The sequence below is a fragment of the Pelodiscus sinensis genome, chromosome 5 (assembly GCF_049634645.1).
Source record: "Pelodiscus sinensis isolate JC-2024 chromosome 5, ASM4963464v1, whole genome shotgun sequence".
NCBI classification, from domain to species: domain Eukaryota; kingdom Metazoa; phylum Chordata; order Testudines; family Trionychidae; genus Pelodiscus; species Pelodiscus sinensis.
The window spans coordinates 99614789-99637828 of NC_134715.1; the positions used below are offsets into that span (position 1 = coordinate 99614789).

The 23040-nt window shown below is 38.2% G+C and overlaps 1 long non-coding RNA gene across 1 annotated transcript; it reads left to right on the plus strand.

Annotated features, from left to right (window-relative positions):
- The first annotated feature begins 880 nt into the window (after nucleotides 1–880).
- LOC142829472 (uncharacterized) lies at nucleotides 881–18071 on the plus strand. Its single transcript, XR_012903893.1, has 4 exons — nucleotides 881–944; nucleotides 2954–3047; nucleotides 10936–11018; nucleotides 16337–18071. It is a non-coding gene; the product is annotated as an uncharacterized LOC142829472 (long non-coding RNA).
- Nucleotides 18072–23040: the final 4969 nt, after the last annotated feature.

A 23040-nucleotide genomic window follows, 5' to 3' on the forward strand; every position in this document is an offset into this window, starting at 1 on the left:
AGATAAGAAGGCCATCAAGCCAGTTGTCGACCAAGAGGCTGCAGAAACTGCCCTTGGCTAGCACCGATATTGATATGATCACACAACCGTCTCGGGAGAGGAATCTCCCCCTGGGTAAAGAATGTCCAGGACTCCCAATTTAGTTATCTCTCTCTTACAAGTGTAAATTATATTCACAACTCCCTTGTAAGATCTGGTGTCACAAAGATGAACCAGCACAATTTGGCATCATAGATAAGAAAGAGAATACGTGACCCCACGGGTATAAAGATGGGCCGAGAAGCACACTCATTTTGAGTATCAATACATCAGCTACCTGCTGGTCGGGCTAGGTGATTGACTTCTGAGGTCCACATGGGGACGCCCAGCCTCATATTTGTCTTTCCGAGGAATTGAGTGACCGATCCTGGCCTGACACGCTGGAATCAAGAGACGCAGAAGGGGGTAAAAGTTGTACCTGTATGTGTCCTTTTCTTTTGTCATTGTGCACGTATAGCATTAGAGCTCTATAAGGCTAAGTTGTCGTTTTGGTACCATTATTTTGGTGTGTTTTGTTTTCCCTCTTTCCTTTGCAACCACTTAGACCTGTATTTGCTAGCAGTTAAGAAGTAGAGCAATAGCCATTGTAACCGTATGATTATAAGTTTCTCTAATAAACCTGTAACTGTTTAAGCTTTAACCTGACTCCTCCTGCTTCTGTAACAGAACCAGACACAATTAAAAAGAATCATAGCCAGTCAGGGGTAAATGCAGTAAGAGCTAAGTGTCGAGTCGTGTCGCCACCACGGGGCAAACTCTTTGGGGCACCCGTCAGCCTCCCTGGCTGCCTGCTGCGAAAGGACTTTGTCCTAGCAGTCAAAGACTCTGGTGTGTTAGGGCTCACAGACCACTCACTATGCCGGTCACCAGCTGACAGAAAGGTGTTTCACCCAAAACAAAAAATGGTAAGTATGAATTCTTTTGCCATTTTTACAGAAAAAGGTGTCACAACTCACTTCTCAGTAATATAGTTTCACCTATTTTCATCATACTTTCTGCTAGCAAAATTTCTGACAGAGAGTTCTGAGTGTTCATTAATGCAACAGGGAAGTGGAGAGAAATTGAACTCTTCCAAAAATCATGCTAAATCTCAGGCATGCAAGTCAGATAGCGCTTAACGTGAATATGGTGAATTAGCTTTCCTTCCTTTTCATCTTATTAAATAGAAGACACTGACCAATGAGGTTAACATGACCTTTTCTTCCCTCACAGACAATGAGGAAGATGATTACATCCTCTGGCATCCCCATGATGACAACATCAATTCTTGAACTGTCTGATACAAAATAGAATAAAAATAAGGGCTAGCTATGCAAGAAATGTTTTTCAAACCTGAAACAAAATGTATTGTACTCTTATTTGTCTTGTTCAAATACATACTTTTTTCTGGTAAAATTTTGATTATAAGAATATGTGTCACAAGCTGATTCTTCCTTATCCATATGCTTGCTCCTCAGCACCTCTTTATAATATCTATATATCTTCTAAGTTCTGCCCTTACTGTAGTATCTGTCAGCCTGCTATGCATCTAAAAATCTCTTCTTCTGTATCATGTAGGAGTAAAATGCTTGAATGGAGTGAAGTATGTGTTTTATTAGGGAATATTAGTTCAAAGAGTTAGGACATTTGGTTCTGAGGACAGAGACATTAGATGTCAATATAATCTTTTGTACGAATGAGTCCATAGTCCAGGTTCCTCTCTTGTGGAAGTTGTGTTTTGTGCATTCATAGAACTTCAGCGATTTCATTGTCCCTATGGAGTGTAGCTGCCATGAAGAGTTATGGTAGCACCATGCTCTACATCCAGTGGTCCTTGAAAATCAATCTTTGAACTTGACTCTGTATCAAGTGAAATGCTCCTGCAATCTGTTTTAGTTAATGTCTAGGTTATTGGATTTTGTATTAGTTGAAGCTCCTTTAAGAATGTGATGTCATTCCTAAATATGAATTGCAGCAAACAACAGTGACCTGTGAGAGAAAAGCTAGAGAAGAAGGGGTTTAGAGGTCATTACATCAAAGGATTGTAACAATATCTATAATAGAGTAATATTCCCCTTCAGTGCCCTCTGGAGATTCCCAACTATTAAAATGTCCTATTCCAAACTGAAGAAGGTAATATTAGGTCCATTACAGATACTCAGACTGACCAATATATGCTGCTTATGTGGTATGTGTATAATCACATTATCAAGGTGCATTATTCACACTATATATATTAACATGCATTGAACAGTGAAGCACATGATATCAATATACTATTACACAGTGTAGCTGTGTCTACACTGGGTCACTTATTCTGGAAAATCAGCCGCTTTTCCGGAATAAGCTGTAAGCTGTCTACACTGGCCCTTGAATTTCCGGAAAAGCAACGATGTTGAACTGTACAAAATCAGCCGCTATTCCGGAAAAACTATTCTGCTCCCGCTCGGGCATAAGTTCTTATTCCGGAACACTGTTCCAGAAAAGGGCCAGTGTAAACAGCCCAGTAGTCTTTTCCGGAAAAAAGCCCCGATTGCGGAAATGACGATCGGGGCTCTTTTCCAGAAAAGCGCGTCTACATTGGCCACGGACGCTTTTCCGGAAAAGCAGCCTGCCGGTGTAGACGCTCTTTTTCCGGAAATACTTATAACGAAAACTATTCTGTTTTAAGCATTTCCGGAAATTCATGCCAGTATAGACACAGCCTGCATGTATTTGAAGCCAAATTTAAACTAAATTGGATTATGTTATTCTATAATCATATTCACTTGTTCTAAGTATCCTTGCAAGGCTGACAGTAGAAAATAAGAAATATGTCGAAAGCATGATATGTTAGTGTTATGGCTTTATACAACCTAGAGAAGTACCTTCTTAGACCAGTACTTAAAATGCTAATTATCTAGAGTCACTCACTAATTGTGGTACTTCTTCCCAGGTACATTCAAAACTTTGTCGCTGTTAATAATAATGGCAGCCCAAGCCTGGATAAAAAGAGGAGGGATCTACAGTTTGGTTTGGGACCCACTTAGGTAATACCTTGATGCAGTAGAAACAGCTGTATCTCCTACTCTTGATGTAAAATCGTGAGCTTAAATTACTTACTTAAAACCACAGGAAAAATCAATTGAATGTACAGAAGATTCCAGCTCCCAGGCTCATGCCTAATGCACTAAACACAATCATTTTCATCAGCCAAACTTCCTAGACCTTCCCAATATCCTCTTGCAAACTGTTTGCATTAGTGAGCTGATGATGTCTGAAACCATATGGGATTCTACACAAGCCCTAATTAAAATTAATCATGCCATGAATAATTAATATTTAATCTGAAAGTTGCTGGCACTAGTACTAAGGAGACAAAACAATTGCCTTTGTTTAAAAAATCAAGTTACACTTTCAACCTCCAAAATTAAAGACTGTTCAGGAGAAGACTAGAATGTGCAAAATCTATTTTGTAATGACTCATTATCAAATAACAAATGTCACATAGTGGGATAGCAATTAGACAGTAAGATATGTCACTTGCTTTTGTCAGAAAAAAGTGTAATTTATTCCAGTGGTGCTTTGAAGAAAAATATACAATTTCATAAAAATGGCAATGGGCAGAACATTAATATGATGGAAGATATCCCCTGCCTCCAACAGATATCTAACTGAATATGACTATCTTGTATGAGAGTCCTTAGACTGGAATGATGGTGTATCATCCCACTGCACTACTGTAATCCTCACAGGGCTCACCAGGCTCTTTTCTACAGAGCACTGAGGTGGCAATGTGCTAGTTATTCTTAGTTACTTCAATATCCACACAGGTGATAATGCTTCTGGAGGACAGACTTGGATTTCATGGCTGCCCTAGGACAGCCCTCATATAGTTTGTAGCTCAATTTTTACATCCAACCATGTTTCAGACCTGGTGTTCAGATTGTAATTCAGTGATCTATCTATCTATCTATCTATCTATCTATCTATCTATCTATCTATCTATCTATCTATCTATCTATCTATCTATCTATCTATCTATCTATCTATCTGCCAGTATGAAGCTATTATCTTTCTGTTGTTATCAACAACAGAATGCAATTGTATACATCTACTGTCTGGTCAATTGTATGGCCATACTGTGGCTCAGTATGAAGTATATTCAAGAGACAAAATAACCAAAATCGATTAGGTTTATTGCTAAAAGTAAATAATAATAATAATATAGTATATACAGAAAAGTTCGATACAACAACAGTTTCCAGGAGGCTGGATTGTGCAGTATTGTTAAATTTATCTTACACACAATATGCACTCTCAAACTTATGTACTAGTGATCTATATAGCATTGTTATACAAATTTAAAAACTTTTTACACATCATTGAAGTCAAACCTGGCAATGTGTCCTAGGGTGTGTCTAGACTACACCTCTCTGTTGACAGAGAGATGTAGATTAGGCACATAGAAATTGCTAGTGAAGCAGGGATTTAAATATCCTACACCTCATTCGCTTAAACATGGCTGCCACTTTTTTTTTTTAAATGGAGGGTTTTTTTGGGGAAAAATGGCAGTCTAGACATGGATCTGTATAAAACAAAGCCTTTTTCACCAAAAAAGGATCTGTCAAAAAAGGCTTTATTTTTTCTGAAAAAACTCTGTTTTGAAAAAAGTGGCGGCCATGTTTATGTTAATGAGGCATGGGATATTTAAAACCTTGCTTAAGTAGTAATTTCGATGTGCAGTTTAGACGTAGCCCCAGTTCCTTAACGTGTGGTTTGGTACCTTTCCTTATCTTTGTTTTATCAGTGAAAGAATTGGGCTGCCTGATGTACCAGCAGCACAAAAAGAACTAAGTGCTAAGTATGTGCAAGTTGAAAACACAAATAGGAGTGGGTGGCTGAGTGGTGAATTGGGGAAAATATTGATTTGTAGTGCAGGCTCTTTGATTCCTGTGTAGGATCAAGGATAAAAAGAACAGCGAGAAAACATAGGCCACTAGCACAAGTGCAATTACAAAGGGAAATGGAAATACCTATTCCCTACAAATTTTGAGAGACTTTGAAGGGTTGAGGGCAGGAGGAAGAGTGCCCACAGAGAGAAGTGAGACACAAAGTCACTTTGGTAATATGTCACAGAAACTTGAAAATGGAGGACTTAAAAAGTGAGACAGGCAAAGAGAGAACAGGGAGGGTGCTGTTGGTTATATAGTGTCCAGAAATCTAGGAACTGGGACACATGTACAGTGACTCTAGGGAAAACACAAACACGGGGAGGGAGAACTGAAATGCTGGGAAGCTAGGACATGGACAGTGACTCTGCAGAGTAGGGGACAGGAATAGAGATTCTAGCAGGTGTTGAGGAAAGGAATCAATGAAAAGGAGTATAGGAACAGCCAGCCTGGGGAGAGGAGGATGGAAAAGTGACTTTCGTGAGGACACAATGACATTGCAAAGAAAGAAAACTGACATGCTGGGGAGTAAGGAACAGTAATAGTGACCCTGAAGGTTGAGGAACAGAACATAGACTATGGGGGAGCAGGAAAAAGGTGACATGGGAAGAGATTTTAGGACTAAATGGATACTGTAGGGGTGTGACTAGACTACACCTCTCTGTTGACAGAGAGATGTAGATTAGACATGTTGAAATTGCTAATGAAGCCGGGTTTAAAATATTCCGCACCTCATTAGCATAAACATGACCGCTGCCTTTTTTCGAAACTGAGTTTTTTCGAAAAAAATGGCAGTCTACACGTGGATCTGTCAAAAATAAAGCCTTTTTTGACAGATTCTGTAAACCTCATTTTTTTTTAAAAAAAAAAAGTGGCGTCCATGTTTATGCTAATGAGGCATGGGATATTTGCAATTTTGACGTGCTTGATTTGCATCCTTCTGTCAACAGAGGGATGCAATCTAGATACAGCCTAGGTGTGGACAGTGATAGAGACAAGGAATGACAAGCATTCTGCTGAAGGGATAATGAGGTCCTGGGATAGCAGTGGTAATGCCAGGAGATCCTAGGAAGGACAGATGAACAGGGGGCAGTGACAATTGGTTAAGGAATGTAAAGGAAGCAACACAGACAACAAGATGTGTGTGGAATATGTGGGTGGGTGGATACTATTTGAGAAGGAACAAAGGATATTGAGAGGACAGAACTTGTTGAGGTAAATTAGGTGAGAGAGAAAATGGGGATAAAATGAAGAGGTCAGGAGTAATTTGGAAGGAATACAAGGCTCCCAAGGGACATTATTCCAAAACCAAGTATTTGCTTTTTTTAACCAAATTTTCTGATAATTCATATAATTGGTTTTCCACACTAGATATTATCAAGCATTAATATATGTATCATTGCTATGGCTTTCATCATCAAATGTGACAAAATCATGAAAAAGCACACATGTCCATCATTTTAAAATTAACATTTGATAGACTGACTGCTATATTAAACATGTCTAATAACAGAATAAAATTGCTAGGAAGAGTGTCATGGATAGTGCAAAGACATTCACTCTGTAACATGGTAACAACCTGTTAAACACAGACCTCTCATGATATTATTGTGTAATATTTCACCCAACAAAAGTTCATTCTTCCAAGGATTAATGCATTGTTTCTTGTATTTGTATGGATAGGATTGGCAAAGCTGCTAAAACTACCTAAATAAAGACATCATTTTTTAAAAACCCACACATATGACATAGTCCATAAGCAGGAAATATGTGTTACTCCAGGTTTATCTCTCACTATGTACATATTGATTTACATTTAATGAAATGCTAAATAGGTCAAATACTATGAAAAGAATAAATTATTCATTGTAAAATTTGACAAACACATGTAAAATAAATAATGCATTCTGATTTATGGAAACGGAATTGAACATAATTTATTCAAAGATTAACTGAATAATCCCCTATGAATTTTAATATTTTCCCTCCATATTGACATCACATGGAATAAAGTTGCAGAAGATGTGAATCTAATACAGGTTTCACCTCGCTGGTATGGCACTCACGGGACCTGACTGGTCCTAAATGAAGGGTTTTGCTGGATCAGGGAATGTTCCTCCCTCCTGGCCATGCTGCCATTGGGCTAGGGCTGCTGCCGGCTGCCACTGGTGCCTCAGCCCCATGGGACTGTTCCCAGCCCCACTGCTGCCGGTGCCAGAGTGCAATGGCCAGAGCTGCACAGCTAGCATAGAGATCTGCAGCTGCCTTGTTCCACATCTGGGGCCAGACATCTGCTTCCAGGGTAGAGGGATGGGGCTTGAGCTCTGCAGCCTGGGCCAGAGTTCCCTGGCTGCCTCTGGGGGTGGGGCTGGGGTGTGGGCTGGAGTTCCCCGGCTGTTGGAACTGGAAGCCAGCTGGAGCTCTTCAGCTGAGGACATGGCCAGAGCTCTGTGGCTGCTACTGAGGTTGGACCTCCCTCGCAGGCTAGAGTTCCTTGGCTGCTGGGGCCAGGGAGCTCTACTGGGGCCAGACCTCCCCATCATGCCAACCATCCTCCCCTCCCCTCCACAATCTCTGGGCGTCTGGCTGATGCGCTCCTGCCCCGCCACCATACCTGCTTCTTCCTGGGCTCTGTGATCCAAGGAACATCTGTGGGCCATGGCAGAACATGGATGTTACTGGAGCAGGGTGTCCTGGTTAAGGGAATTATAACCTGTATCTAATAAATAAAATTCTCTTACATATGCAAACTAGTGCTAATTTGTCAATAGAACTACTATGAGGAACAATATTAGAATCTGGCACAAAATAAAAATATTCCACGAGATATAACTTGCAGATGTCTGGCCTGTTCCAAAGAAGTATTTGAGACTGTCCATTAGACTTGATGGAGGCTTAATTATGGGTGTAATGGTAAGAAGATGCACTTTGCTAACATTGGCACCAGTGCTTAGTGGCTAATACAGCCATTCCCCAACTTATGAACAGGTTAGGTTCTGAATAGCGGGTCATAACTCAATTTGTTCGTAAGTCGGAAATACCCCATACAAAGCACTCGAAACGGAACCAAGCACCAACAACACAGCAATCAACAACGAAAAATAGAAACACATGGAAAAAAACAACACTACTGCAGCAACAGCAAACTTTATTTTACAAACATGAACATGAAATACAAAACACAATGCAGTAATTTAAATACAGTAATGTGAATTGAATTAATTGGATGAGGAATCGGAGGAGTAAAAAACTACAGTAACAACATCAGCAGCAGATTCATCTTCTATTTCAGCAGTTCCGTTGCTTGTAGAAGGCATTGGTTCAGTATGGGAGGTAGCACTGCTGGGAGGCTTTCTTTAAAAAAATATCCATTTTAGACTGGACAATTTCTTTTTTCTTCTCGTTATAAATTTCCTTATAGCAAGCCAGGGCATCCTGAATTAAACGATCCACCTTTGAGAATCTCGCAACATTAGGGTCCATTTTTTCAAACATTTGCATTCCTTCATTTATTTTACTGAAAGCTGCAGCCATTTCTTTCATCACAAAGGTTTTGGGGGCTTCTTCTTCTTGGGCTGTTTGCCTCTCTTCCTCTGCTACCCTCTCCGCCTCGAGCTGCATTAAATCTTCATTGCTCAGCTCCTCCCCAACATCCTCAACCAGTTGGTGTATGTCTTCATTATCCATTTCCAGATCCACTTCTTTCACCCGCTGTACAATGTTATTAGAAATGTCTTCCAGTGCCTTTTCTTTTTCAAAGCCTTTGAAACAGTTCACAAATCTTTTTAGGATTTTCTTCCATATGCCATTCAAACATTGTGGAGTGACTTCTTCCCACCCTGCAGCAATGTTCCTTATGCAATGCAGAATGTTGTAGTCCTTCCAAAATTCACGTAATGTTTTTCCGTTTTACATTCTGTAGCAGCTACTGCCTTTGCAAATGTGTTGCGAAGATAATATGCTTTGAAGGCAGCTATGGCCCTCTGGTCCATGGGTTGGAGAATAGATGTGGTGTTGGGAGGCAGAAACATGTCGGAATGTAAGTCATTTAGGGTATGTCTACACTAGCTCATTAGTTCGAGCTAGGTAGGCAAATGAGGGCAACCGGGGTTGCAAATGAAGCCCGGGATTTAAATATCTCAGGCTTCATTTGCATGTTCCCGGGCGCCGCCATTTTTAAATCCCCCTTAGTACGAACTCCATGCCCGCGACTACACGCGGCACGAAGTAGGTAATTTGAATTAGGATCTCTAATTCGAACTACCGTTACTCCTCGTGGAACCCTGAGAACTGTCTGTCCGGGTTGGGAGCAGGGTCTCTTTAAGCACGGAGCTCAGTTAGCCTCAGGCAGCAGCTCCACATACTAAGTCCTAACCTAATGCCCTGCCCGCACTGCTTCCGGCCAGCCTTAACTTCGGTTCAGGTTCCACTCAGAGTAGACGTGCTATTTCAAAATAGCAAAATGCTATTTCAAAATAGTTTTTGTGTATAATGTGTTATTTCGAATTAGCTTAATTCAAATTAATTATTTTGAATTAAGTTAATTCAAAATAGCACTGTAGTGTAGACATACCCAAAAAGTTTTTCCATTTCCAGGATGGGACCTGCTCTTTGCTTTCTTAGAATTTTTGATTTCATAGGAGCAGACCCTTTCATTGTTTCATGGATGAGATCACTATCCTTTTTAATGGTGCTGATAGTATATTTCAATAGCCCTAACTTACGCGACATGAAGGACACTATTTGACCCGCTCCGTATTGTCTCACTATCACTATTTTCTGTTCCAAATCAATAGTTTTTCTCTCTTTTCTTACCACCCTTATCACCCCCCTTATCACTAGTTCTTGTTCTTTTACTTGACATGATGGCCACAAGCAAACACTGAAAACACTGTGAGGGAATGAAACATAAACACGCTACCTGACTGTAGACATGCTGCTGTGAGGTTGGTCGTTAGTGCGGATGTTCATAAGTCGAGGTGGTCGTAAGTCAGGGAACGGCTGTAATGGATGTGTATATGGATGTGTGGGGGGGGAGGGGAGAATGAGTAATGGCATGGTCAAAGCACTGAAACATCCGTGCAGTGGCAAAGTATAAGACGATTGTGATATAGGGAAGCACTGAGTATATGCTGCACCCTTTCTAAAGACATAGCCACTCATATTTATGGCATAACATCAGAGGTAAAAACATCAAATGCTCATTTAGAGAGGTTGCAGCGTAACATTACTTAATTCCTTAAAATTGAAAATATTAAAACACAAGATCCATAAACAGAGAGCAAGGAAGAAAGCTGCTCCCTAAGCCAGAGAGGCTCACTTTATTATAGGCTGGCTCTTTCAAACACAAATACTTTCCTATTGAACCATCTAGCATGCAAGCAGGGTCAGGAAATTCCTTACAAATTAAAGGGACAATTTATAATTCCAGACCAGTTTTCAGATGCACTACAACTGAGCACATTTTGTGTGAGTACCCTTCCAGGTATCCACCTTCTGCTGTCACCACTGGTTTTGTTAAGCTGCCATCTTCCCATCTCTCCATTTGTGCCCTGGCTCTAATAGCCAGATGAATTCTTTACTACTGACATTTACTCATGCCAATTTCGGACTTGGTGGTTCTTAATTCGCTGCTCACCATAATAACTCACAATGCCTTCTGTTGCAAAAAGATGGGTTTCTCAGCATTTGAACTAAAAGAAAATATCTGTTAGTGATAGAAGTCAGAAAAGTGATCACTCCTATTGCATGTGGACCGACAGTGGTTTGAAACAAGTAGTTCATGTTTATAAAGCACAATACCAGGGCTACTATTCAATGCTACATGCATGCATTCTGGGTGTGATTTGGGAGTAGAGGGGTTTGGTTAAGTAGAGCTGATCAAAAAAAAAGTAACAGTTTTCCACAGGAAAATGTAGCTTCCTCAAAGCTGATTTCACAGGAACAAGTATCAATTTCTAATTTTATTATTAACTTCCATCTCTAGGTTGGCCCTGTACATGCTGATACAATCAAATACTGCCAGCACTGAAAACAGAAATCCAAGAAAGAAGGCCAGAGCCTTGGCTGGTAAGAGCCCCTTTTTGTCACTTACTCAAAACTTTATGCCATCTTCACTCCCCAAGACATCCGGAAGCTGGTTTGTTGCAGCCCCACAGAGTCTCTCATACTGACTGCATTTCACTGGAACGCAGAACAGTCCAGGCATGCCATCTTCCATCCCCTGCACTCTGCCAGCTCAGCAGTAGAATAATTGTTGTCAACTTGCTATGATAATATAAGAAATGATAGTGGAGACTCTTTAAAATAACAGTAAATGACTTTCTCCTGAGATCTGTAAAAACGGGTGTTGCTTGCCTGGCTCAAGTGCAAGCAATGTGCTACTGCTGATAAGGCTGACTATAAAATGATTCCTACTATGCAACATTATGCATAACTTTCATTACTATTCCTGAGTTCCCAGATTTAGCCGCTACACTAGCTGCAGACTCCTTCATACCGAAGAATTCCTCGGCTGTCCAGAACAGTGCAGAAGGGACAGATCCAGGAAGGATCTCACTTTCACAAACTTTTGCTTTTTGTGCATCCATGTAACACAAACATGAAGCTACAGTAGGGTTCTTTTTGTTATAGGTCCCCTTTAGACTTAATATTTGCTGTTGTAAAAGAAGAAAACACATTGATGGCTCTGCAGGTTGCAAGGTGAGACCATGTCCTTTTGTGCTGAATAGCCCAAATACACTAGAATACCTACAATGGGACATTTGAGGGGAAGAAAAGAACAATGGTACAGAAGCCTTCCTCTTCCACATTCACTGGACAGTAATCCTGTGGATTCTAGTCTCTTTGACCTGGTCCATACTACTTCAGAAATTTGAAGTGAGATACACAACGTATATTACATTGCATTTCCATGCCAGCCACACAGTGGCAAGCTGATGAGAGCAAACATGAGGAGCAAGAGTACCAGTGCCTATGGGGGCACCCTTTGAGTTCAATCTAGTGGGTCTATACTATACCCACTAAATCAAACCCTGAAGATCGACCGCAGCAGCATCAATCTTCCACATAGTGTAGATGTGCCCTTTGTGCTGGCAAAGATAGAGGGGCTATGGTCCCAATTGATGGATTTCTAATATTTGGAGCATCACTAAAAATCATTACAGAGAATCAGCTATTAGAAAAAAAATATGTCCTAACCAAAACTCCATTGATTCTATTATAAGTGATGCAGTTGTCATAAACTCTTCCTAGTTCCATACAATTGAATTCATTGCTATGTTAAAAGGATGTTGGAAGAGAGAGCTGTAATGTCTTTTAGGCTGGGTTTCACCACATTGAACAAGTAAAGAAAGTTATATCTGCTTAGTCAATCTAAAAAAATGTAGAAAATATACTTTGGTATAATTTCCATTTCCCATTTTGGATATTAAACTAAATATTTGAATGCCATCTTTTAAATGAGCTTTCGTATGGATGAATTCCAACACCTCTTTGTGCATTTGGCTTGTAGAACTGGTTTGTGACAAGACAGACATCTGGAGATCTTTGAAAGAGTGATTAGGTAGATTTAAGTGTTCTCCAACAGGTTTCTGTATGTTCCCTTTATGTATATCTGATTTGTGTCCATTGATTCTTTCCCGTGGGGACTGTCCAGTTTGTCCAATATATATAGTAGTGGGGCATTGCTGGCACTTGATGGCATAGATCAAATTACTGGATGTGCAGTTGAGTGATCCTCTGATTTGGTAGCTTATGTTGTTGGCTCCAGTGATCATTCAAATAAATAATTTAAGTTGTTTTTGAAAATCTTTCATAATATATGTTTATATTCACAAATATTTGCCCAATCTCATGCCATTGACTTTGATGGGAGCAGGATTGTAGCTTCTGATAAGGCTGATTACAGAATGATTTCTACTATACAACATTATGAGTAACTTTGGTTACTAATCCCAAGTTCCCACATCAATAATTTTCTTTTATATGGATATCCCTGAAGAATTACACATACAATCATGGAGGGATAGGAGTAAAATACTCATGGTAAATCTTTTTTAATATTAACATTTTCATATAACATGATTGGAACTGTTTTGAATTCCCTTCTGGCTATATAAAATAAAGTATGGATCACAATGTCCGCTCTAATATTTAAACTCCTCTAATTCTGTATGTTTTTCGGATATATCCACAGTGCCTTAATGACATATGATGCATGAATTTTAGCTACTCTATTGTTTTTCTTACCTGGCAACCATTCAGAGTAATACATTTTGTAGTAGATAATCATTCTAAAGCATATTGCTGGAAATACATTATAGTTCCCTTGAATTTTAATTGAGCTAATTATTCTTATTGATGAAAAATTGCCCTAACATGTGATATCAACTGCAGATGACTAAGTGAGATCATTGCATACTTAGCTAATATAAAGTATATTAATGTTCAGAGTTACTAAAGCAACAATATTATTTACCTCAGTATATATTTTATAATTTACCTCTTTTGAGAGCAGTATAAATTTTCTTTCTAATTCTCCACTAATGTAAGTATTTCCCATTAATCTCTGTAATGTGTAATTGTTTTTCACACACATCATCTCTAGTTAACAACTTTAGGACCAGGAAATGTTATTGACCTTGGACTCCATTATTAGAAACATTTTTATACCATGCTACCCTGCAGGAACAAAATTCTATAGCATCTTAGTAGGTACGCTTTATCAGAGTGATTTAAAAATGATGTAATGGGGAGTTTTGATTTAAAAATAATTATAAAAATCATTAGTCACATTAATGAGGAAATAGTAAAACCAGAAACAATATAAAACAGATACAGCATGGGCCAAGTAAGATTTCTAACACTTCCTGGGAATGTGGCCTGCAATTCCATTAAGACTGATAGAGGTTCAGTCTCCATGTCTGCAATATCCTTGGTCTCTTTTGAGGCTTTCAAGTAGGATGTCAATTTTGTTGGTGTTTGTGGCAGCAACACCAAGTGCTAGGGTCTGGAATTAAGACCATATAATGAACTATTAGTTCTGAGGTTTACTTAAGGGCCCATTCTTATAAACTTTCAGGTCCTGATGCTAACAGGAATGAAGTTGCTCATATGCTGAAGTGTTTGGAGGATCAGAGAATAAATAATGATGTGCAACTTAAATATCTTTTAGTCTTATTTGACAACAGTTATGGCCAAATCTCCAATGAAATGAACTATGTATTTTCAAATTAAATCATTTGCATGGAGGCTTGAAAGGGTCCTTGAAGAATTTGTTTTCAAATTAATTAATCAATATGAAATTCAAAAGAAGAACATCAAAAACAATGTTGCCAAGCAACTAATGGAAGTCCATTATGTGTTTTGTCTATTTTAGACAACAGATTTTTTAAATAGCACACAAAATTAAATATGTATAATTTTTCTTTCATCTCTGTAATATTCTTATCAAACTGAAGAATTTCTTGTTATTATTTCTCTCTAGTTAAATGTCTTTTGAGCAATATTTCAAAGTCTGAGTAAGGACTACAGAATATCACCCACATTTGGACTTACTCCTAAGGCCATTGAAACCAATGTGAGCTGTGTATTTTAGTAGGCTTTGGACCAGGCTCATTATTAACTGAGAAACTTGGTCAATGCTCACTTTTCTACCAGAATTTGAGATCCCTTTAATCTCAGAAAGTCACGTTCATCCCTGACACAAATGTTATCCACAATATACTTAGACCATTCACCAAGAGTGGGTGAAGTAATTGTTATCTTCAGTCATAATTGGTCTCTGGATAGTTTCTGACACAAAGAAATTAAAGAGCATATTTGATTCCTTTTTCTTTATTTTTTTAATGCTTCATTATTTTGTATCTTCAGAGAAGTTTCAGATGTTATTCTGAGAAGTATAGGGACTTCACAGACAGCAAATTGTAAAGATGTAATTTACAATCACTGTAATTGCACAATATTAATTATGGAATACATACAGCACTAATAAAATATGCCGTAGAGAAAGTCTTATGGACTAGACGTGCTAATATATATTTCTGTCTCTACTTTCTAGTACATGGTCTTATTAGCGGTATTGTTTACTAGTTATCTAGTTATCATAGATATTATGATAGCACCCAAAGACCCCTATTAGGGCCAAGGTTCCATTGTTCTGAACACTTTAAAAATACACATTAAGATAATTCAGACTGCTCTTTTCTTGTACTTTTGTTATAAAAAGGCTTCTGTATTATTTCCTGTGCATTGAACAAACAGAGATCTAGAGTCTCATCAATAGTCTAGGGACCACATATTTTCCAGAGGACTAGAAAAAGGGCAAATATGGTACCTACCTATAAAAAGGATAATGGAGACAATCCAGGGAGTTATAGCTCACTCAGTTTAGTGTTGATACCCAAGAACAGAATAGCACAAATAATGAAACAATCACTCTGTAAGCACCTAGAATGTAGTAAGGTGTCAATTAACAATAAAAATTGATTCGTCAAATTATGAAATTCAGGTGACTGATAAGGAAACCAAATGTATCAGTGACAGATCTATGGTTAGTAGTGAGAAGGACAAACAGAAGGATGATTTAAAATATATCAAGGACGAAAATAATCCTAGCAATACTAGTCTGTTACTAGACAGAGATGGAAAAAGATTAATAAAGATGAAGAAAATACAGAAATGTTCAATAAATATTTCTACTGTCTTTCTCAGAATAAACTAGATTAATTTATATTACAATTAAAATTATTTTTTTAATTCAACAAGTGTTTAGGGAAAGCGCTAAACTTTTTTAAATAATCAGAATGAGATAATTTATGCTTTTTCGAAGATTAACCATTAATTTTTCATTTTTTAGAACATCTTGGAACAGTGTAGAAGTTTGTATGGAGAGCAAAAAAGCTAACATTGAGTTAATATATAAAATGGATGGACAGGATGACCTAAACTATAGCTCACTTAGCCTTACATCAATCTTGTGAAAAATTATGGAAGTACATAAAGATGCAATCAGTGAAGAATTAATGGGTGGCAGCATAATTAATGTTAATCAAAATGGTTTTATGCAAAATACTCTCTGTCAAATAAACATATAATTTTTGATGAGGTTACAAAGTCTGTTGATAAATCGAATGAGGTTGATATATAATCCTGCACAGTTGAAGAAAAAAGCCATTATAGCTGGATGTTTGTTAGGCATTTGACTTTGTACTACACAACATTATGTTTAGGGGTTTTTTCTACACTAAATCAATGTAGTATATACTTAATCAGTTAAAACTGGTTAAATGGCAGCTATCAGAATACATGAAAATGAAGAATCTTTGTGGATTTTCCACTTTTCTATAACTGAATGATTATATGTGCACTGTGATGTGTTATTACAGGAGCAAGAGCAAGGCTGAAAAAGCATGACTTGAACTTGTCGTGGAAGTTGAGGAGGTTTGAAACAGTTCTGAATCACTATAGGGACTGCATCCTGGAAAGCAGGAGCTGAGAAAAAGACATTGTCAATGTGTTGTTTGCTATTCAAGTAATCTTCCAGTTTTACTAATAATTCATTGCTTGTAACTTAACAGTCTTTTAAGATACATAACATACATACAGAGCATCTTATCTCAGGTCCATCATCAGTCTGAACTAAAATAATTGTCTCCTCCCACTATCAGCTTCCACATGGTAGCGATTCCATTAATTCTCTTAAAGTCACGGTAACCCTACGGGATATAACAAGTTAAATAAGTTATTTATATAGGAGTAGGGAGGTAGTACTACCATTGAATAAAGCACTGATAAGACCATTAATGGAATAACGGAAGGCTTCTTCTTTTTGGACTGAGCCATCAATCGATGGATCTCATCTTCTATGACATCATTGAAGTAACAGAAAACTCTTCAAAATTATTATGTAAATTTGGAAGGATGCAGAAAACAGCCACGAGAATTAACTGAGGTTTGGAAAACTTCCCTACAATAAGAAACTAAAGAAGCGCCATCTATTTTACTTATTACATGGAAGGTTCAGGGATAACTTGGGCATGGTGTGTAAGAAATGACTGTGCAGAACATTTCTGCTAGTCGAAGGCTATTTAATCTAGTTAGTAAAAACATAGTAAGATCCAATGTCTAGAAGTTTAAACTGGACACTTCGGCCTCAAAAGTAGAGGCTGTTCTTGAACAGTGAGGGTAACTAACTTTTGGAACAACCTAGAGAAGATGTGGTGGATTCTCCATCACATGCAGCTTTTAAGTGAATACCAGAATTCATTTCTTCAAAAGATCTAACTCACACAAAACTTATGGCTTAATTCAGGAATTAATGGATTCATGTTAGCGTCTGTTATGCAGGAGGTCATTCTAAATCAATGATGGGCCAGGAGTTGGAGGTGATTCATCAGGGTGATTCATCACCTTCTGACAGGCTGCTGATGCTGTATTTACCTGTGTGTCTACAAACATGGCCACTTGCAGCTCCCATTGGCTGCAGATCATTGTTCATGGCTAATGAAAGATGTGGGAAGCTGCACAGACCAAGATACCTCTTCCTAAAGTGTCGATTGGCTGGGAATAGCGATCTGTGGCCAATGGGAGCGGCAAGGGGCCATACCTGTAGATGTGCAGTTAAATATATTGGTGGCAGCCTGCTAAGGGCTAACCCTGGTGTACCACATTCAGCCCATGGGCTGCTTAGTTCCCATCTCTGGTCTAAATCAGAATGGTCTCTTTTGGCCTTAATATCTGCAGAAGCCCTTTTTTATTCATAAAGCAGGTACCTTATAAGCAAAATACTGTAGTGTCTGATAGGTGTAAACTCACCCTTCAATTAACATCACTGTAAAATACAAAACCTGCCTGATGAAATAAGATGAGACACAAAAATGTCAGTACTGATGCCTGGTGAGGGAAACAGTTGTGGGTATCAGCCTAAGTGGAGGATGAGGGGAAGAATACTTCTGGCTAAGAATCTGAACAGGATACCATACTCAAAGAGGCTCTGGGAGACAGACCCATAGTCTCCTATAGACAACCACCTAACCTCAAGATGATTCTTACCAACCACCACAGGACATACCACACTAATACCAACCCTGGTACCTTCCCTTGCAACAAACCCCGTTGCCAGCTTTGTCCACATATTCATTCAGCTGATACCATTATTGGACCTAACCAAGTGAGTTATAAGATCAAGAACACATATTCCTGCTCATCCAGAAATATAATTTATGCTATCATGTGCTGAAAGTGTCCGTCTGCTATGTACATTGGACAAACATCTCAGACACTTCGCCAAAGGATTAATGCCCACAAAACAGATATCAGACAAGATCACAAAGAGAAAACAGTTTCTTGCCATTTTAACCAGAAAGGACACTCTCTCAATGACTTAACCACCTGCATTCTGCTACAAAGACCTTTTACATCTGCACTTGAAAGGGAATCCTCTGAACTGTCATTCATGTTAAAATTCGACACTTTCCAAAAAGGACTCAACAAACATTTGAACTATCTCACCCATTACCAAGATAGTTTCCCCAATTATCACCTCTAATACCATTAACTCACAAACATCCCACTCTCCCTACCTCTAATATCATCAATTCACAGACACTTACCTTCCTTCCTCCCCCCCCCCCCCGCATCCCCCTCCTGTTCTGCAATGTGATTTGTCCTTTTCATATTTGTTCATTTTTTTAAATTGTATCCTTTGGTATATATGGTTGTGACTACTTTCTTCCACTATTTGATCTGAGGAAGTGGGTCTGGCCCACGAAAGCTCATCATCTAATAAACCATCTTGTTAGTCTTTAAAGTGCTACATTGTCCTGCATTTTGAATTAAGATTAGATGTTGATAAAGGAAAGAAGGAGGTAAGATGTGCAGTTGTAATGTACTGGAATGGAACTGAATGTCCTAAAGGGCATGTAAAAGTATGAAATGCAGCTGCTAAGTCATGTACATGAAGGAATCGCTTTAAGAGGTTTTGTAGTACACTTCTAATGGAGCACCATCTGTGGAGAGTAGCAACATAGTATTTGCATGAGCCTGTAATTGCTGCTTCCTGCTACCTGCAATTGTGACCAGCTGTTCCCAGACACATTCAGCACTACAAAGTGCCCCCTTTACTTAATTCCTCACCAGGAGCAGCTTGGCATCAACACAGATCAGGTGCATACAATCTTCCCAGTACATATTCTCCACTGTTTTGTGCCTTTACGCACATTGAGCCTAATCTGGTCTTTCAGCAGAGACTGCTAACAATTGGCTAACTTTTGCCAACTGTACTGGTCTTGCTCTGTAACATAATTTCTCTACGCTTATAGTAGTATTTGTGTACTAATATATTATTGTCCACAGCTGTCTCATTGACACCCAGAAATAAGAAATAATGCACACACTAATTGTGTAAAAACCATAATAAAGAAGTGTCTTCCCTAGAAGTGATAGAATAGCATCCAAAATCCAGGATAATACGCAGATCTATTTTATTGCTTTGGAAAGTTAGATAATCAATTTATATAGTATTCAATTAGATTGTAGGCCAGAGGAAGAGAAAACACAAAAGTGCCTGCAGTGTTCATAAACCAGCAGACATTAATTTGCCAGCAGTTCACATTATTTTTGGTTATCTTAGCAATCTCTAAGCTATCATATGGCACAAAAATCTTCTTGTCAAGAAGCTATTTGATATGAGATCTGTGCCAAAAAAGGAATATATAATAACCAAACACATTGATTCTTGAAGTCTCAAAATGCTTTCTATAATCAATATTTGTAAAGTGTCCTGGGATTCTCAAAAGAAAAATGCAAAGTATTCCTTAGAGTGGAATCTGATATGTTTAGAATCTTTATATTGTATCTTAAAAATCAATCTTTCAATTTTACTTTGTGCATTACCTTTTACTAGTCTTTCAAATAGGTACATTGAACCTTCACAACAGCTTGTTTTCCTCTTACTTATGTTTACCAGTTCATTAACTCTAAGTAGGGCCCAACAGTTATGTTTCTAAACAGTTATGTTATTAACTGATTTACACTTCATCTCTACCTACTAAAGTGCAAGGGGCTGCATATGTGTAATTAAGTTGTTTGTAAAGGCCAAGAAAATCTCTGTTCTGTCTGAATTGCCTTCTAGGGAAGGAAAACTTTCTTTTAAAATGAAGTTACACAATTCTCTCAAGTCTAACAAAAGCAAATGCTACTATAGTTTGTAATTATAAAGAAAATTCAAAGAATAAAAGTAGGAGAAAATATAGATATTAATAAAATTCTATTACTTTGAAACTTTCCTTACTCGATACAGCTTTACTTTAAAGTCATTTTAAAGCAATAGTGCACCTAAAACTCAGACAAAAGTATTATTAAAAATATCTACCAAATTAGTGGGCCATTCTGATTAATAATGATACAGAAATGAAAATGTCACTGGAGAACTAGCTTCCCATATTTTTCACTTTTTGTAGGTAATATGTGGTATAACTACGGATATCATACTATCTGGGGCAAACCAAATTGCTGTTCAGAAGCTCCTTCTGAAAAATGCTATAGTTTCTCAAACTTTTGCCTATTATAATGCTGGATACAAAACTGGGTTTGGGAGGGTGGAGGATGACAGCTTGTGACCTCCCATGTAATGAACTTGTGACTCCCTGAAAGCTCACCTACCCCCACCCCCAGTTTGAGGACAGTTGCTAACATAGGTTTTCAATTTTCTAGTCCAAGAGACTAGCAACTACATTTTCTTTCTTTATAAGTAAAATGGAGATGGATTCCAAACCTTTTTTTCTGAGGTAACCGAGTTCATGATATGGAAAACAATTGAGAGCCATGGTTATAGAAATTCCAAAGCATGTTGTAGTTAAATATTTATCTTCCAGTGTTTGAAAGATTATTCTACACTTCTAAGGAGCTTCTGTGTTTCATAAAAAAGTTTGCCAGATTTTGGACTTTATACTATAAGCGACTTTTCTCTGTATTAGAGCTGGTCAAAATTTTGACTTAAAAATGTTTCCTGAACCCCAGATTGTAAAAAATGTTTTACTCTCTTTTGTAATGAGTAAAACAATGAATCATATCCACAATTCTGTGTGGTGGGTTTTTTTGGGAGTGGAAGGGGTGGAAGGAGGGTTCCCTTCTCTGCTTTGATTTCTTCAGTCCACTCTTCAAAACTGCCATTACTCTTGAAATGCTATTGGGTTAAAAGTTATGTTACCTAATTTTTTTCCTTTTGTTACTCAAACGTTTCTAAAGTGGAAAAGTTTTGAAAGGTAGAAAAGAAAGGGCAGAAGTATAAAGAACCTCTTGACACTATTCATTCACCTATATCTAGTGGCAAAAAAGGGGACACAAAGGAAAACCCAAATATTCAACTTTTTCAAATTCTGGAAAAATTCAGCTCTAAAAAAGCAACACAAAATAAAAAATCAGCTCATTGCAGCAAAAATAAGAAATCATCCTATTTATAGCAATAACTTTATGAGCAAAGGGCCCATAATTATGCACTAATAGGGGACTACTTATTGACTGTGGTGAACAATGTTATCAAAATTCTTCTTCAGTACTTCACAAAATATATATTTGCACTGGGTGTTATGTAAGTAGCAACATGTTCTCTAACTGGCATACAAATTATTGTAACTTCCCACTGCTCTCTTTTAACCTGACCTAGGGTGTGTCTAAACTACATGGTTCCATCGATGGAGCCATGTAGATTAGGCTGATCAGCAAAGGGAAATGAAGCCGCGATTTAAATAATCGCGGCTTCATTTAAATTTAAATGGCTGCCGCGTTGAGCTGACGAATAGCTGATCGGCTATTTGTTGGCTCAGCGTGCTAGCCTGGATGCTTCCGCACTGACCTGAAAGCCCTTTATTGACCTCCCCGTTATGCCTCGTAGGATGAGGTTTACCAGGGAGGTCGATAAAGGGTTTTCATGTCGGCAGGGGAGCGTCCAGACTGTCCCAATCTGCCAACAAACAGCTGATCGGCCGAGCAGGGCAGCCATTTAAATTTAAATGAAGCTGCGATTATTTCAGTTTTATTACACTGAAAGACTAATATGCTGAAAGACCTTCTGAAGGTATTTCAGAAACCTCCTGTGTTAGTCCGTATAACTATAAACCATGCTTTATTGATACTCTAAGAGATTGATCAGTTACATTTAAAAGAAAGCATGTGAGTCATGTGATCTAGGTTTTCTTTTGGATTGTTGGGTGACTTTTTAGCAAGTCATCACTTCTCTGTACCTTTGTTTTCCAATTGGTAAAATGGAGGATGAGTGTGTCATTGTCTCTCGTGTTGTGAGGGTTAAATTTAAAAAATGTTTTGAGAGGTGAATTATAAATGTGGATAACTGTGATTTGTATTGCAAACCCATGCATGACATGAAGGAAAATAAGCACCCACTCTTCAGTCTTATGCCTAAGCAATGTAGAATTTATGCCCAGACATTTTAACAGTAAGCAGCTCTACACTGCCAAGTCATACCATAAAAGTGAATGTGGGAAATCTTGTGTCCACTCTCCAGCAGACCAGGTAGTGTCGGTAGGATGGCATGGACAGTACTATAGCTTGTTGCAAGCTGCCTCCGTTGATGGAAATTATGAGAATTGTAGTAAATGAAGCAGGGGAGTTCAGTAAAAGATATGATGGTCTTAGGGTGAAGGCAGTTGCATATTGCTCTGGAGAAATGGATTTTACTCTTCCGTCTGTCAAAGTCTTTGATGCTAATCTAGTCATTTAATGACTAGCCATATCAACTTTTCTCATGTATTCCTCATTCTTTGGGTGTCTAGGTCTGAAATGGAAAAGTGCTAAGTGCTTATAGCTGCAACTGAAGTCAATTGTAGCTGTGCGTAGAACAGTTTTTTAAAATCTCTTCTTTGAAAAATCAGTTCCTAATCCTATTCCAAACCCTTCTTAACTTAATCAGATATCAAGATACTGTTAGATTAAAATAGTGACTTTACCATCCCCTCATCTCAGAAGTGTGAAGATAAATTCATTGGTTATGAACATTCAGGGTATGTCTACACTACGGGACAAAGTCAAATTAACTTATGCAACTTCAGCTGAAGTTGAAGTAGCTGAAGTT